Genomic DNA, 17,481 nt, shown 5'->3' with positions numbered 1-17,481 from the left:
TAATTTGTTTCTATATATCAGTGGATCTCAACTGATTACCCATTGTGGGCTGCATATGCAGCCCACAGTGTTACCTGGGCTGCAGAGGCCGGATTGCTGGGCAGTGACAACCCCGACCCTCGCTGCACTGGGATGGCTGGCTGCCCGTCCTAGATTCCATGGGGCCAGCCGGCTTCCTCAGAACCTGTGGGGCCGGGATGGCTGCCCTAGACTGAACCAGAGCTCGTAAGGCCAGATGGCTGCCCCAACCCCCGTCACACGGGGTGGGCCAGCTGCCCCGGTCCTCGGAGCTTGCAGTGCTGGGCTGCTGTGCTGGATCCCGATCCTGGAGGGCTGGCCAGGAGCCCTGGACCCCCAACCACCTGCAGCCCACTGGCAGCCCTGACTCCAGACTTCCACTTGACAGGACAGGACAGGAGTCCCAACCTGGACCCTGACCCCTCTGCACTGGGCAGCGGGGCAGCTTGGACACCCCTATGCTGGGCAGCTGGGAACCCAGGACCCCAGGAACACAGCTGAGCTGAGAATCACTGATTTTTATATATATCAGAATTGCTTTAGCCATATTATCTATCTGTCTGTGCATCCATGCATCCAATATGGCTAAAGCGATTCTGATCTCTGAGCTGTGTTTCTGACCAAGACCCCACGTCTTTCAACCTTACCACCTGCACCTGCCTAATTCTAGCTCAGACCCATTTAAATCAGTGGGGCTATTGGCAGTATTACAATTAAACGTGACTAAGATTTTGCAGGACTGGAAGTATAGATTGCTAGGATTGGGAATCTCTCTCTGTTGATACTCGGCCTGTTCCTCATACCACAACTTTCCTCAAATTCATTCTTCTCTGCTTACAAAATAATTTGTCTCTTAGTGAACACCATGGTTATTTGTAATAGAGCAGCAGCCAGAAGCTCCACAGAAGACAAAGTCTATATTGTGCTGAGTACTGTATATACCCATCGTGAGAGACAGCTCTCAAGGAAAAGAGTTTACAATCTCAATATGCAGAATAGCCAACGTAATGATTTTATAAAGGAGTGACCCTGAAATCTAAAGCACTACAAGTGATGTCCCAATAGGAATGATGAGGGGAGGGGGCAGCACCTCCCGATTGCTGGCAGAATGAGGCTCTGCACCTAAAGCAGGTATTCAACTTCTGTTGTCAGGTTTCAGTGGTAGCCATGTTAGTCTGTATTAGCAAAAAAACCCAAGAAGTCCTTGTGGCACCTTAGAGACTAACAAATTTTTTGGGCATAAGCTTTTGTGGGCTAGATCCCACTTCATCAGATGTATGAAGTAAAAGATACAGGAGCAGGTATAAATACATGAAAGGACAGGGGTTGCTTTACCAAGTATTAGGTCAGTCTAACGAGATAAAACAATGAACAGCAGGATACCAAAGGAGGAAAAATAACTTTTGAAGTGGTAAGAGAGTGGCCCATTACAAACAGTTGACAAGAAGGTGTGAATAACAGTAGGGAGAAATTGGTATTGGGGAAATTAAGTTTTGTAATGACTCAACCATTCCCAGTCTTTATTCAGGCCTAATCATAGACTCATAGACTTTAAGATCAGAAGGGACCATTATGATCATCTAGTCTGACCTCCTGCACAATGCAGGCCACAGAGTCTCACTCACCCACTCCTGTAACAAACCCCTAACCTATGTTTGAATTATTGAAGTCCTCAAATTGTGATTTGAAGACCTCAAGCTGCAGAGAATCTTCCAGCAAGTGACCCCCATGCTGCAGAGGAAGGTGAAAAACCTCCAGGGCCTCTGCCAATCTGCCCTGGATGAAAATTCCTTCCCGACCCCAAATATGGTGATTGCATGTGGGCAAGACTCACCAGCCAGCACCCAGGAAAGAATTCTCTGTAGTAACTCAGATCCCAACCCATCTAACATCCCATCACAGACAACTGGGCATACTGTATACCTGCTTTGATAATCAAGAATCAGGTTTGCCAATTAATTTGCCCAAAATCTAGGCATCCCCATCATAACCACCCTTCCAAAACTTCATCAAGCTTGTCAAAAGCCGATATGGTTCTGTTTGCCATCACTAACTCCCCTTGGAAGGCCTGTTCCAGAATTTCACTCCTCTAAAATGTTTTAGGAAACCTTTGTCTAATTTTCCAAATTAAACTTCATAGTGTTCCATGTGTGTATATCCATTTGTTCTTGTGTCGCACATTTAGTTATATATAGCTTAACATACTTCCTCTTTTCTACCTGTTATTTGATTCCCTCTGATTATTTAGTAAGAGCAATCATATCCCCCCTCATACCTTTTTGGTTAGGCTAAACAAGCCAGCTCTTTGAGTCTCCTTTCATAAGATAGGTTTTCCATTCCTGCGGATCATCCTAGTAGCCTTCTTTATCACCTGTTCCAGTTTGAATCATCTCTCTTAACATGGGAGACCAGAACTGCACACAGTATTCCAGATGAGGTCTCACTGAGTGCCTCTTATAAGCTACTAACACCTTCTTGTCTTTGCTGGAAATACCTCACTCTGATGCATCCCTAAAACCGCATCAGCTTTTTAACAGCAACATCATTAGATTGTGGCTCATATCATCCTGTGATCAACCAATACTCGAGGTCCTTCTCCCTCCTTTTTTACTTCCAACTGATGTGTCCCCAATTATTATCTAAAATTCTTGTTTTAATTCCCTAAATGCATGCCTTGCAGTTTCACTATTAATTTCATTCTATTACTATTACTACGCAGTTTACAAGGTCATCCAGATCTTTGTAGATATCCTGGTCCTTCTCTGTGTTAGCAATACTTCCAGCTTTGTGTCATCCGCAAACTTTATTAGCCATTCCGGCTTTTTGTGCCAAGGTCAGATAAAAAAAGATTGGTCCCAAAACGATCCTGAGACTCCACTAGTAATCTCCTCCAACCTGACAGTTCACCTTTCAGTACTGACCCGCTTAGTCTCCCCTTTAACCATGCTTTATCCACCTTTCAATTTTCATATTGATCCCATCTATTTCCAATTTAACTAATAATTCCCCATGTGGAACTGTATCAAATGCCTTAACGGAAATCGAGGTAAAATTAGATCCACTGGCGTTTTCTTCTTTGTCTAAAAATCTGTTACCTTCTCAAAGAAAGAGAATCAAGGTTGGTTTGGCAACGATCTACCTTTTGAAACCATGTTGTATTTTGCCCCAATTACCATTGACCTCGATGTCCTTAACTACTTCTCTCTTCAAAATTTTTCCAAAGACCTTACATATACAGATGTCAAACTAACAAGGTCTGACTAGTTATTTGGATCGCATTTTTTCCCTTCTTAAAAATAGGAACTATGTTAGCAATTCTCCAGTCATACGGTACAACCTCTGAATTTACTGATTCATTAAAATTTTTGCTAATGGACTTGCAATTTCATATGCCAGTTCCTTTAATATTCTTGGAGGAAGATTATCTGGCCCTCCGATTCATCCCATTAAGCTGTTTGAGTTTGGCTTCTACCTCGGATGTGGTAATATCTACCTCCATAGCCTCATTCCCATTGTCATCCTACCATTATCCCTAAGCTCCTCATTGCGTCATTAAAGACTGAGGCAAAGTATTTGTTTAGATATTGGGCCATTCCTAGATTATCCTTAACTTCCATTCCATCCTCAGTGTTTAGCGGTCTCACTTCTTTCTTTGTTTTCCTCTTATTTATATGGCTATAGAACTTTTTACGTTGGTTTTAATTCCCTTTGCAAGGTCCAACTCTATGGCTTAGCCTCTCTCACTTTATCCCTACATGTTCTGACTTCACTAAGTAGCTTTCCTTGCTAATCCCTCCCATCTTCCACTCCTTGTAGGCTTTCTGCTTTTCTTAATCACCTCTCTGAGATGCTTGCTCATCCAGCTTGGTCTACAACTCCTGCCTATGATTTTTTCCCCTTTCTTGGATGCAGGCTTCTGATAGTTTCTGCAACTTTGACTTGAAGTAATTTCAGGCCTCCTCTGCCTTTAGATCCACAAGTTCTTCAGTTCCAATCCACTTCCTAACTAATTTCGCTAATTCTTTTAAAGTTAACCCTTTTGAAATAAAAAACCCTAGTCCCAGATCTATTTTTGTTTATCCTTTCATCTAGTTTGAACTGAATTAGCTCATGATCACTCGAACCACGGTTGTCCCCTTCAACCATTTCTTCTATGAGGTCCTCACTATTCACCCAAACCAAATCTAAAATGGCATCTCCTCTTGTTGGTTCTTCAACTAGTTGGTGAAGAAATCCATCCGCTATCACATCCAGAAAAATCTGACCCCTATTATTATTACCAGCACTTGTCCTCCAGTCTATATCTGGGAAGTTAAAGTCTCCCATGATCACACAATTCCATTAGTATTTACTTAATTAAAGACATTAAAGAGGTCTCTATCCATATCCAATTCAGATCCCGGAGGTCTGTAGCACACCCCAAGCACTATCTCAGGGGAGGCTCTAGTAGCTTTCTTTCCCAATGTGATTTTTGCCCAGAGAGACTCTGTCTTATCCATTCCATCACTTCTTATTTCTTTACAGTTAACCTCATCATTGATATACAATGCTACTCCTCCACCTTTGTCTTTATTTCTGTCTTTCCTAAACAGCACATAGCCTTCAATACCTGTACTCCAGTCATGACTACTGTTCCACCATGTTTCTGTTATCCCTATAATATCCGGTTTCACTTCCTGCACCAGAAGCTCTAGTTCCTCCATTTTGTTACCTAGGCTCCTCACATTAGTGTACAAACATCTTAATTTTTGCCATTTGGTTTCACTGATATTCTTTACCCAGTTAGGCACACACATTCTACCACCAGTATCACCAATTAGAGTGGTATTTACACTACCCTTCCTCCTTATGTCCATTCTCCTGCCCATGGCTGCATCCTCTCTTACTTTGTTTTCTTCCCTCTCAGTGTTGAATTCCGGTGTGGAGATTACCTGGACATCTCCCAACCGTCTCCCCCAAATTCCTAGTTTAAAGCTCTCTTAATCTAGGTGGTATCTAGTTTGCAAATGAGTTCCAGTTGTGTGTGACAAACACAGATTGTTCTCCACAATTACAGCACTTGCTCCTAGAGTGCTGAACACATTTTCTGAGTCCATCTGCTACTGGCTTTAGCAATAATCATTAACAATGGGTCTGTTCAGACATTTAGCACCGACTGTCAGATGCTGCCATGGAGTGATGCCATTCAAAGCCCCATACTTTCTGATGAAGGTATTTTAGTGCTTATAGACCCAGATTATATTAAACTGATTTTTAAAGCCCATTAGATCTTTCATAAGTTTTTCAAAAGCATTTTTTCACAAATGACTCAGGGTTGGATTTGTAAAGGTATTAGGCACCTGATGAACCAAATAGAGGCCTAGTGGGGTTTCCAAAGCAGGTTAGGCACCAGTGGCTAGAGCCCCAAAAAGATTTAAATGCTCAGCTGCTACTTTCACGAGGTACCTGAATCTGACATTTAAATGGCACTGATACTCAAACCCTCTGTTAGGGGCTTTCCCTTCACCCTCTCCCCCGGTTCTTGTCACATAGACAGAAAGCAGATCAGAAGTCTAAAGCACAGACAATGCAAAGTTTATTGAGATTTGTTTCCAAGAAAGCATATTTTGAAGCCATTCACACCAGTCGGGCTTATCTCTATATGCCGATAGAGTCTGTTCCCCAGTGTTCCGTTCCCAGCTGGTGCCACAGAGCATTTACCCCATGTTCCCCTTCCCAGCTATGATGCTGCAGAGTCTTGCCTGTGTCTCTGTTCCCCATTCCCTACTTTCTGTTCCCGTTCCCCCCTTAGCAAACATCATTCCAATTTCCCTTCCCCCCATTTCCTGTTTGACCCCAGTTTATATAATAATATTCTCAGCTATACCATAACCAATCATTTTACTAAAATTTAACTAACCAATCCTAACATATTGTACCATAATTGTCTAACCAATTATATCCCACTACGCTAATTAACTTACACCTAGCAAAATTAATTATACAGCAGACAGAAACAATTAGAGAAATAGACAGATTAACAATAGAAAAGTGGGGGCCATAAAGATAAAACAATACAGAAATGAGGGTTTCACAACCACAACCATTGATAAGTAATTTCTTGCAAGACAGGATGCTATTAAACTAGTTTTCTTTAACCATCATAAGATCTATTTCTTTATCTAGTGGTGATGGGCATTATGAGGACAGGATCGTCTCCTAACAGCTTAATACTACCTTATTTCAATGTGACTGGTCTGGAATGTGAGGATGTGATCGTTCGCTTCCCAACTTATGGCTACCCAAAGGCCTTAGCCTAAGAACAAGGCCTCAGACAATCCTAGTGAGAGAAGGCTCATACACAGGCAGACTGTGATTTTGAATCTTTGTTTTTATACACTTGTAACTAGCTAAGTGATAAAAATACACCTAAGCTCTTAAAGTATATAGGCTTTTACAGGCAGGCTTGAATATCTATATTCTAACCCCTCCTCCCTCTCCCCGCCAGCTGCTGCCTAACTTTGAAGGTGTCTAAGGATCCTATTCACCTAAATTTCTGCTGTTAAAACCCCCAGATGCCTAAATCCCTCAGGTGTTTCTCAGTCTAAGTTTTCCCTGGCCTGTCTCACATCTGGCTGCCCCACTGCCCACTCAGCTTTGTTCCAAGCCTGTGCCGTATTTCATTGGGCGGGGGGAGGGAAAGAAGGCCAAATTTGGTATTGCAACCCCATGGCACAATGCCACTCACTCAGCTCCCTCCCTCTACCATGACAATTGGGATGGGACACTGGGGCCTATGCAGAGTGCGCAGAGCAGCAGTCCTGGAACCAGACCAGCTGGTTTTTCACCATCAACATTCAGGCGCAGCATGGGGAGCTGCTGTCAGTGCCCACATGGGGAAAGGAGCCAGGAGGCAGGCAGAGGGGAACTGGCAGGGGGCAGACATGGTGGAGGGTTGCCTAGAGCCCAGGGATGGGTTAATCCAACCCTGCGAATACCCAGAGGAACCTGGTGCTGGTGGCCAAGCACTGACAGCTCCATGTCCTGAGTTAGGGGAGCAGAACCTGTAGCTCAGGTCCAGGGCTAGTAGCCAGTGAGCCTGGCATGGACACAAGTGACTGTCTCTGACAAACTGCTCCCTGTGCCCGTCTGTTACCAGAGTGACTCACACACAAACTCTGTGTCACTAAGAAACGTATTCTCTGTATCTCTGGGCTACCTCACTAGGATCAGGAGCCATCACCCCTTGTCCCCATTGATATTGAGGACTCTCTGGAACAATCCCCAGTCTCCACAGAAACCCCCCTTTTCCTCCTTGCCTGGTATCTGGATATCTCTTTTATGCCCATCATTGACACGGTGGCTTCTAAGCATGATGCTCCCTTAATGCTGAGAGAAGCTGCCCCTGCTCAGGGTTTGTGGTGTCCCAGGAGGCAGGGTCTGGGGCAGGGGGCTGCAGTGCAATCGCTTGATCACTAGGACCCAGGAGCAGCTGGGATGCAGTTCTGGGAGCAATCGCTGGGGTCACGCAGCAGGAAGTGAATTGCTCACCCTGCAGTGACTCTGGGATGCTGTGGGGAGCCTGAATTCCTTGCCAGATCCCCGAGCCCTGGTGGCTGCTCCTGGGACTCCAGAGCCCTGGCTGCAGCTGGGAGAGGCGAATCTCAAGCAGTAACATTCCTCCTGCTCCCAGGAGCCTCTCCCTATGCAGAGACCCCAGACTGGGGCCCCCCCTTCCTGGGCTCCACCCCCTGCTCCCAGGGCGGGCACCACTTGGAGGGAAAGTAAGAGAGACCATGGGCAGCATGTATAAGATGCTTGGGGAGGCTATTCCCCCAAAATAAAAAAGGCTGCCAATGCAGGGGGCAAATGCCCAGTGCAGTGCCGATCAACTTCGTTTGGAGGAGTGCCAGCCTGCTGCCTTTGTGCACTGGAGCACAGGAAGCTCCCCTGCTCTGCCCAGAGACCCTTCCCCTACTCTGCCTTTCTCCCCTAAGGCCTGGTCCTCGGTCCGCCTCTTCTGATCCTTGCTCTGCCTCTTCCCCCGAGGCCCCGCCCACTGCTCACTCATCTCTGCCCCTACCCTCTCCCCCATCGCTCGCCCTTAAGCCAGGAAAAAAGTGATGGGACCATGACCACTTGGCTGAGGTAGAGTGAGGGCAGAGCCTTGGGAGAAGAGGTGGGTGGTGGTGGGAAGAGATGGAGTGAGGGCAGGGCCTTGGGGGCAGAGGCACAGTGGGGATGGGGCCTTGGGTGAAGAACTCGAGCATGGGCAAAGCCACAGTCCAGGTGATGGTGCCCCCTCCCCCCATTCTAGGGAGCTTCCGGTGCTCCTGCTCCCAGGGTACAAAGGCCACTGGCCGGCACCCTTCCAAGGGGAGGTGACCTGCACCGCATCCAGCATTTGCCCCCTGCATGGCCAGCCTCTTTTATTTTGGGGAGACTTAGCTTCCCCAAGCCTCTTAATTGCACTGCCAATGATGAGAGACCATTCAGACAGGCTTGTTGGGAGATTTTATGCAGTGGAGCACCAACGAACAGTGTTTGAATCTGTGAAGGGCCAAGTAAAGTCCATATGCAGGGGTTAAACCTTCCCCTCTGGCTAAAGGAAGGAACACAGCTGCCTGTCCCAGAGTCCACGCACTGTAATTGTAGCCACTGTACCTTGAATGGTCCCTTACAATATGTACTAACTACATATTGTCTGTTACAGCTATCCCCCTATTCCATTTTGTCTCTTACAGCTGTCCCCATACTCCATTTTGTTTTTGTTCTCCTGTGGCCTCCCCTCCCTGGCTGTTAAGTTGTTTACCAGGGCCACTGCCCTTCTCAAAGGGAGGGCCCCCTTAAAGTTGTTTACCAAGAGCCATTGCCCTTCTCAAAGGGATGGCCACTTGTGCTAAGTGGGACCACTGCCCTGTTCAAAGGTTAGTCCTGTTATCACACCCTTGTTAAACCTGGCTCGATGTGAGGTAGACAATGTCCAGAGCTGCAAGACCTATTGTGTTTAAGGTCCTGGCACTGAGTCATAGGCCTCATGTGCTTTTTGAGTCACCTACTGCACAGGACTCTGCCCAGACAAATGTCTCTGTGCTCACCTAGCAGTTTGTCCCTGCCCCTCTCTCTCCCCTGTGACAGAGGGAGCCTATCAGAAGTACTGGCCGGGAAACTGCCTGAGTTTTGCCTTTAAAAAACAGACATTTTTTAAAACACTAACGATCACAGAAAGGTTCCTGCATTGCGCGCCTGGTCTGATCAGCCAGGGGTTCTGGGGGGTCCTTTTCTCCGCTCTCATTTTTTTTGAGCGTACTCCTGTTTCGATTGACCCTCCCCCCCACAAAGAACGAATTGCTGCCTGAGAGGGATCTCCTGATTATTCCGAGAGCGGCATTCCGTACCTAGCACTTCTGAGGTTCCTTGCTGCTTCTCTTTCTGCTGCTACTCTTGGGGGGCTGGTAAGACAATCCCTCGTGAAACTTCTATACTTATTTTATTATTTAAGCTGCTAGGCTCTGTCTCCCAGCACACAGACCAAGCTAAACTGGGTCTGTGGTCTTAAAAAAAAAAAACCCCTCTCCTCAAACTCAAGTGCGCAACTTTGCTGCCTAAAAATAAGTTTTGTGCTGCTGCTAAGCTCTGCTTCCTGTGGGCTTTGCCTCGGGGCTCTCTGCTTGCAGCTGTATCCACTGCTGCCAGCCACCATCCCTGGGCACATACTCACATTGCCCTCTGTAACTCCCCATAAGCCATAAGGGTGCAGCGACTAGGTTTTTTGTTTTTTAGTTTAATAAGTTATAGTTTGTTAAGATTACTTAGAGCCTTGTAAGTTTCACCTGCCTTGTTTTTGTTGCTACCATATAGATTATATAAGCTTGTAAGTTTCACGCTGTCTTGTTATAGTTTGCTGTTCTGTTGCTCCGTATATGTCTGCCTTGTTATAGTTTGCTTAGAATTGTGATATTGTTGTTTTGCCTAGTTGTTTTGGTTAAGATAGATAAGGTTGTTTTGCTGCTTCTCGCCTCTGTATAAACTTTGTCTGTTTTTCCCGCCGTCTCCAAATCCCCCCCGTGTGCTGTCTCTCTCCCGTGTCTCTCTGTTACAACTCCTTGCTGCCACCGAACTTCCCAACCCCTTTGCTGTTTCTCCCTGTTATAACTTTGTCTGTTTCCCCGCTGATATCTCCCCCCCTGTGTGCTTAAAACCTCTCTCTAGCCCATTGTCCTTGACCTTGCAGGGCTTCAAAGTGTCTCGCTGCTTCCAGCCCGCACTCTCCTCTCATCAGTTGCCACTAATCATTCACTCCCACCCACCCTCCTATTCTTATAAAACCCAGCTTTTAGGGTACACTCTTGCCCGATCACACGCCTCACAAATTAAGTCAGCTAATTTCTCTACATTGCATAATTTCACTTATCACCCATTATTCCTGATCATAACTTTGTATTTACATTAATACCCATTGTGTTTACAATTGTATATAAGGCACCAACGCGCTTAAATACATTCTATCTTAAGATTGGTTAACCATTTTATATAGAAGCTAACTCATTTTATTTTTCATCTTCTTTTTGCACATTTTGCATTTCCAGCACTGTATCTAGAGTTGTTCCTATATTAAAAGTTGAGTTGCTTATTGCACTATTACTGTATTTCCCATTGTGCTGAACCCCACTTACTGTACCCCACTGTTAGAACTCCCTACATTGTTCAATAAGAACCCCCCCCCATCATTGTCTATTGTATACACCCCATCACATCGTATTTTATTGTTCAATTCCCACCACTTCCTTTTTCCTTTAATAAAGAAATTAATTGGCACCCCACCTGTGTGGTAATTGCTCCCCAAGATCCCATATACCTGCTGGCAGGGACACATATGCTAACCGATCAGTTCCCATCTGGCATTTAGGGACATGGAGAAGAAGAAAAATTTTAGCTGGGCTGTGATTTAAGTTAGAGCAGAGAGACCTGTATAATCAGAGTTAAGGCCCAGGACTGGCAATCTGAAGACCAGTCATTTTCTGTTCCTGGTTTTGTGACCATGAGCAAGTCTCTTCACCTCTGTGTGCCTCTGTTTTCCCAACTATAAAATAGAGATAATGAAGGTTTTATTATCCCCATTTTACAGAGTGGGAAACTGAGACACAGTTGGGGCCTGTCTACAATACAGGACTGTAGAGGGGTTTGGAACCTGTTCAGTCTGATCCACCCCACAAAAAATGCCAGGTTAAGGTGGCAGAATTTGATTTCCTACCTAGGACTTTGTCCCTTAGAATCATTAGGGATATTGGAGTTTCTCCTCTTTGTTTCCCTTTTCCTCTTTCATTCTCTCCTTCCTCTTCCTCTCTTGCTTCTTTTTTCCATTTTCCCTGTTTCCCTCCCTTCACCAAGGAGGGCTGTGAGGTGGGGAGGGAGGTTGCTCTCATTGTGGGAGGCCCTCACAAAGATGTGGGCTGGAATAGTGCTCTGTGTTCCCCTTTGGTGGTGATCTGGGCCATCCTTTGGGACATCCAGTGAGACCCCTCAGCCTCCCACCTCTCAGAGTCTCAATGCTGATTGGCCAAGCAGAGGTCTATTGACAAGAAGGAATCTCAGATTGTTTTGTTCTCTTTTCAGACCAGACAAAAAAGTCACAACCGATCACGTACTGGATTAGTCTTGCTGCTTCTCCCCATTAATTGTCTCTGAGCAGTTCATGATTCTCTGTATTGTTCTAGGTCTTCTAGAATACATGCTGAATAATTACTATGGGCCATAGCTCATTTGAGAGCACTTTGTTCTGATCAGTCAATGTATGAAATTCAAGATGTGATGGTTAGTCTGAAAGTCAGAACTCCTGAGCCCTGTTCCTAACTCTGCCACTGACTGGCTGTGTGACTAAGACAAGTCGATTCACCTTTCTCAGCCTGAGTTTCTCCCTCTCCCAGATAAGGAAAACAATCCTCTCCTGCCTACCTCATGGTGGGTGGAGAATGGTGAGCTGGGAGGATCCATTTGGGAGGGTCAGTAGGAGCAGCAGTGCATAATGTCAGGTGTCCTATCACATTGAGTTATATCAGATTATGACATAATCTACTATCTGAAATACTCTATTGCATTTGTATTTTATTACTTTAAAATTGTTAAGAACAGCGACTACTTAGCACAGACTGAAGCATCTTATCGAATTTTCTAGCTCAAAGTGTCTCCTCGCTGCATAGCAGATGGGGCAGGACATGCTGGAATCCACCTGCTCCAAAGCAGCTGTGATGGAGAGGATTGTGGTGAGTGAGACAAGGTGCCCAGCAGCTGGTGGGAGGAGAGAGACATGGGATGGGCAGGGGCCTCCCTTGGGCCAATGGATGGGGAATGGATGGTGCTGGAGGAAGCTGAACAGGGCAGGGATTGCTGGGGCTGAGGATTGGGGAGAAGATAATGGAGAAATTCTGAGACTGGTTATTAGTGGGCAGTGGGGGAATTGTGGACTGGAAGGACAGCTGAGGCTGGGGCACAGTTGACTCGTGCCTCCCCATACTTGTGGGGTCACAATCTAAAGGGGAGGACACATGCCCACCTCTCCTTTTTTCAGTGACCCCCCACCCCTGCCCTGTGCGCAGCCTGGGGCTGCTATGTTCTATCACCCAATCTTACCTGCAGGGAGGTGAGGGGGCTCAGTCCTTCTCCTGCTGTCCCCCCACCCCCAGCACATTTGGCTGCTCTCCTTGGCAGCAGGGTGGAGAAGGGGAGGGAGCTGCTGCTTCTCATGCGGCTCATGCTGGCTGCTCTGGGTTGCTGCTTGTGCAGTGCAGCAGCTGTCTGAGAGACCGTGGAGGTGGCAGCCCACTCCCTGCCTGGGCCCGGCTGCTGGAGACAGGCAGCGAGCAAGCTGGAAATGTGCTGGGGGGACAGGGGGCTCCGGCTCCCTTGGGCCCTGTCCCCAGCAGCCAGGCTTGGGCTGGTGTGGTGCACTGCCTCCCCAGCCAGGCTCTTTCAGACAGCTCCTGCACTGCCCAGAGCAGTGACCCTTAGCGGTTGGCATGAGAAACAGCTGGTCCTGTTTCCTCCACACCAAGCCCAGGCCCAGATGCCAGGGACAGGGCTGAGTGTGCCAGGGGCAGGTGCAGTGGGAGGACAGAGAACCTCTCCCTTCCCTCCAGCAGGACAATCTGGGGGACACTTGACCCCACATGCCCCGCCACGCATTGCCTCTGGTCCCAGCTCAGTAGTTGGGATGGTGTTGGATGGGAAGCAGTTTGGACAGGTAGGAGGGAATAAGGGGAAGGGGACCAAGCTGGGAGGGAATCCTTGGAAGGGGCCACTTTTGATGGGCAGGAAGGAATTGGAGGAGGGGAGGCAGTGGGGTGGGGGGATCCTGGTGGCTGTGTGGGGCATAGTGTAATCTCCTCCTTGCTAGGAAATGTCAGTGGGGCCTGACTCTCACACACTCCTTTGGGGCTCACAGGAGCTGACTGAAGAGCTGCCCGGTAACTCTGTACCCTGTGCCATCCTTGCCAACTGCCCGATCACTGGGCACAGCCTCAGGTACCAAGACCCTCTGTCCTGGCTCCCCTAACTGCTCAGACTTAGGGCTGGGAGTCACTGTCTTTCCCACTCCCAGGCCACCTCCCAAGAGTGGCTCCTCTGATGGAGATGGCAGGAATATTCACTCTCTCCTGGCTGGGCTGATGGGCAATGGGTATTATAGGCCAGGGGAGGCTGTGCCTCTCTAAACAGCCAGGTGTGGCCCTGCCCACACTCCGTGCACAGGGGCTGAAGAGACAGGGGCCGTGCAGCCCTCCCTCCTGGCGCTCTGAGGCTGGGGAGACTGGGGCCGCGCAGCCCGCCCTCTTGGTGCTCTGGGGATGGGGGCGCTAGCCTGGGGCAGAGGGGGGCTCAGGGCTCTAGCTGGGGATGGGGCCACAGGCAGAATGGGCAGGGCAGGGGGCTAGCCTCCCACAGCAGGCAATTCACGTGCCGCCCATGGCTGGGCTATTATTTTAACTCTAGTAATGTTACAATGTCCTTGGGGAGAGGCTCCCTCCTGGGGTCATATTCAGGAGCACGGGTGCTGATTTTATTTTTCCCAGTGAGTGCTCCACTCTGAGTCCCCACTCCTGTTCAGCCTCCTCCCCCGAGGCCCTGCCCCCACTCCACCCCCTCAGAGTGCCTCCTGCCAGCCACTCACTGATCCAGGGCCAGTCCTAGGGTTAGCTGAACAGCTGATTGGTGGCCAGCCCTGGAGCCACCGAACAGCTGTTCAGCGGCCAGCCTTGGGGGCCACCCAGCAGCTTATCAGTGGACAGCCCTCGGGCTGCAGAAACAATGTGGCTAGTGGGTGCTGACCACTCCCTATTATTTTTCTGTGGGTAGTTGAACCCTGGAGTAACCACGGAGTTGGTCCCTATGTACAGAAGGAGCAGTAGGATCCAGGGAACAGGCATTATTCCAACTCCGCCATTGACTGTCTGTGAGGCCTTGGCTTTGTCGTTCCCTGGCTCAGTGCCTCCATTTCCATTCTCACCGTATGTGCCTTTTTCTCTGCAGTTTCATGCCTATGTTGTCACTGCATGATCTAATACTGGCTCCTCTCTCTCGCCAGCACGATGAAACCTGACCTGGACTCAGAGCTGGAGACTCACCTCCTGTGAGCTGCCCTGCACGATGTCTTCAGCATGGGCACGGCGGACACCACCCACGTCCAGATAGAGCATCCTTCTGCTCTTCCATGCCAGGAAAGAAGTGGCCCTTGGCCCCTGCTCCCTTGATTTACTGGAGCTACAGAGATTGAGGTGGAGTGGGCAGAGATGGAGAAAGGGTGCATGGTTGGAATCCCCTCCAGGGACAATTACATTACCCCTCTGTGGGGGCATTCCTTCCTTCCTTCTATATGCCATGTTTTGGCCAGCAGCCCAGCTTCCATCCATAGCAGCTGGGCTTTTCATACTGTACTGCCTGTGAGGTCCTCTGCAGAGGCCTACTAAGGGCATGGATTGAAGAACCAGCTGTCATCCTACCATGAACCTTTGCTAATTGCCTTCAGTGGGACATGAATGAGAGCGGCCAGGATATGTGTTTGAGATCTCACTAGTGCTTCACAGAGGACCATCTTACCATCCTGCGGCAAGTGTGGCCCCAGTTTCTCTAAGTCTGACCCATGGCTCTCCCTTCCTTTGCAGGCTCTGCACAAGGTCTTGGCAGACTGCCTGAATGCCATGCAGAGTTCCCAGACACAGACAGGCTCCAATACATCTTGGAGGAGAGCCCAATAATGAGGAATGGGGGCAATTTTATCTTAGCACTGGGGAGGACTGGAAGATCAATTTTCCAATCTGTCCTTCTAGTCTACACCCCACTGGGCCATCCTTGGTCAGGGCAGTCAGTGCAATGCAGTGTTGGGCCCTTCCTCCTTCAGGGACAGGGGAAGAAGCTCAGATTTCAAGCCAGGGCTCTGCCTGGTTCTACTGAGCGGTAACTACAGGGCCCCGACGGGCTTGGGGAGTGAGCACCTCAATGCCCCCATCCCTTCATGAGATCCAGGAGATGGTCCTCGCACAAGAATCACAGGCTCCTTCCTAGAGAAACAGGAGAATCCCAAGGGAGTCCTATGGGCACTGAGATTCCTGTGGGGGGACTATCCTCACAGTCACTCCCTTCATCTGACCAAGGACTTTAGAGCCTGGAAGGGGGTATGTCTCTCTCCTTCCTGATGAGCTGTTCATGAATATCGGGTTCAGAGAGGATGGGACCAGCCCTGACACTGAACGTTCTCCCTGTCTAGAGAGACAATGACAAGTTGTGACCTGCAGCATATAAGCATTGTCATGGGTGCAACAATTCCCTTCTAAAGCTCTGTGATCAATGAATCAGATATTCCTCTCCAGGCACAATGTCTCAGCCCCATGGGAATGGGGTCATTTGCCCAGCATCTATGCCTACCTATTGATCCTGAACTGCCTCCTTCCCCCACAGCACGTCAACTCCACAGTATCCCAGGAGAGAGCCAGAGCCCTAAGGAAGAGCACAGCCCTGCTCTGATTCACCATCATTCTCCCTGAATTTGACATAAGCGACTTCTGACCACAGCTTCCTGACGCCAGCCGTAGGTGGGCTGGCTCCAACAGACTGCAGGATCTGCTGCTGCAGGGGCTTGGGGTTGGAAGTGTTCCCTGTAGAGAGGGGGAGTCAGAGTAGGGAATGAAATAGGCTTGAGTCAAGTTCTTTTCCTGATTCAGTGGTGACCCTAGACCTTTAAGGGGACCATGCTCCAGCCCCTGCTCCAGCCAGGGTCATGCCGGGCTTTGGGTCCCTTATTGTCAACCTGGAGCAGCTAGGGATGCAAGTCCACATGGAGGGCCCTGCCCACTTACCTTTGCTCCAGGCTCCCTTGGAGGCAGGGAGAACTAAGGGTCTAGCTCAGGGGTTGGCAGCCTTTCAGAAGTGGTGTGCCAAGTCTTCATTTATTCACTCTAATTTAAGGTTTTGCGTGCCAGTAAATACATTTTAATGGTTTTAGGTCTCTTTCTATAATATATAACTAAACTATTGTTGTGTGTAAAGTAAATAAGGTTTTTAAAATGTTTAAGAAGCTTCATTTAAAATTAAATTAAAATGCAGAGCCCCCTGGACCGGTAGCCAGGACCCGGGCAGTGTGAGTGCCACTGAAAATCAGCTCGCGTGCCGCCTTCAGCACGTGTGCCATAGGTTGCCTACCCCTGGTCTAGCCCTAGCTCCTCTCCCCAGCATCTCCTGCAGATGGACTCAGGGAAGAGAGACTCTTGGCCTAGAGGAGACTAGAAGCTGTGGGTAGGATGCCTGTAGAACCCCTAGGGAAGGTAGGAAGGAGCTTAGGGCACAGTTAGTCAGCAAACCCTGACTCTCCTTGTCTAGCTTGAGAGCCGTGAGCTGGAACTCAGTGGAGGGGGTAGGCCTGGGTTCCCCTAACATTCTCCCCTCCCCCCCTCCCGCGACGGACTTCAGAACAGAGATGATGTCCAGATTACTGGACTCCACAAGTGGACTGACAGCCACACTGAGCTGAGCCACAGCCACACCCACGCCACCCAGGTTGGCAAGGGGAATTACCTTTGCACTGATGAATCACCTTCCAGAACCAGACAACTCAGAAGGGGGAGAGACTTACCTTGGGAGATCCTGGATAAGGATACAGCACTCCAGACTGCAGGAGATATTCTGGTAGCAGCAGCTACCCCAGGCCTGAGAGGATCACGGGAGAGGCATTTGACCATGTGCCCAGTGGCAAGGGAGGGTCTGGGCTCCCATATTAACCACCTTTTTTCATGGAGGGGACACTGACCTCTTTTCCCTCCCTTGGAGAGGATAGAAACATTATAAGCCCTGAGCCAAGGGAGTGCCACTCACAGGCAACCAGAGGTGGGTTGAAGACCCTTTATTTTGTGGGGACATTGGACTGTGTATATTTTGTTGGACTCTATTAACCTGGAACTGAGGAAATTGTGAAAATTTAAATTGACAAAAAAATTTTAA

At 48.5% G+C, this 17,481-nt stretch overlaps 1 long non-coding RNA gene across 1 annotated transcript in view; it reads right to left on the bottom strand.

Moving 5' to 3' along the window:
• Positions 1-17,481, bottom strand: part of LOC142047690 (uncharacterized) — a 459,131-nt gene that overhangs the window by 216,589 nt on the left and 225,061 nt on the right. The window lies entirely within an intron of this gene.

This window comes from Chelonoidis abingdonii, chromosome 13, assembly GCF_003597395.2.
Source record: "Chelonoidis abingdonii isolate Lonesome George chromosome 13, CheloAbing_2.0, whole genome shotgun sequence".
Taxonomy (NCBI): Eukaryota; Metazoa; Chordata; order Testudines; family Testudinidae; genus Chelonoidis; species Chelonoidis abingdonii.
Note: the sequence above shows the minus strand (reverse complement) of the source record. Positions and strands in the feature narration are given on the sequence as shown.